Here is an 871-nt window from a genome sequence, read left to right on the forward strand (position 1 = left end):
AAGGAGCTGAATCCTAGACTGCCACCCAAACAGGACAGTGACACTTACAGAGGCCATAAGCCTCACATAGATGATAAAAATCTGACACATTTTCAGTAGCGGCCACTGTCCTGCCTGTGCCCCATACAGATAAGATCAGGTGGGTTTCCAACACCCCCGTTTGGGTGAGACAGTGGTCTCTTTCTCAAGAGAAAATTCTAACAGCTGCTTCGCTGGTACAAGAACAATTAGAAACAAGACATTTGAGAGAATCGAATTCTCCCTAGAACACGCCTATCTTTGTGATTAAGAAAAAATCCGGTAAATAGAGACTGTTACAAAATTTAAAGAAAGTCAATGAATATATGGTCTTATTAAGATCTTTACAGACGAAATTGCCTGCTCCAACAACAATTCCCAAAAGATATTACAAGATAGTCTTAGATTTAAAAGATTGTTTCTTTTCCATTCCCCTACACCCTGACGATTGTGAGAGATTCGCCTTCAACATTCCAACAGTTAACTTTAAGGGGCCTATAAATAAATATGAGTGGGTTGTCCTCCCTCAGAGAATGACAAACAGCCCCTACCTATGTCAAAGATTTGTTGCCAAGGTTATAAAACCAATTAAAAAAAAGTGGCCAGATATTTACTTAGCCCACTATACAGATGATATTTTAATTGCTAGAAAGTCTCCCCAAGACGTTATGTCTTGCTTTAAAGAGCTACAAGCTACTCTTAATGAGAAGGGGTTAATTATTGCCCCAGAAAAGGTACAGACTCAAGATCCATATAATTACTTAGACTTCACACTCACAGATCAAACTGTTACCCCTCAAAAGATAACCATACGTAGAGACCATTTGAAAACCTTGAATGATTTTCAAAAATT

This window comes from Mastomys coucha, unplaced genomic scaffold, assembly GCF_008632895.1.
Source record: "Mastomys coucha isolate ucsf_1 unplaced genomic scaffold, UCSF_Mcou_1 pScaffold21, whole genome shotgun sequence".
Lineage (NCBI taxonomy): Eukaryota > Metazoa > Chordata > Mammalia > Rodentia > Muridae > Mastomys > Mastomys coucha.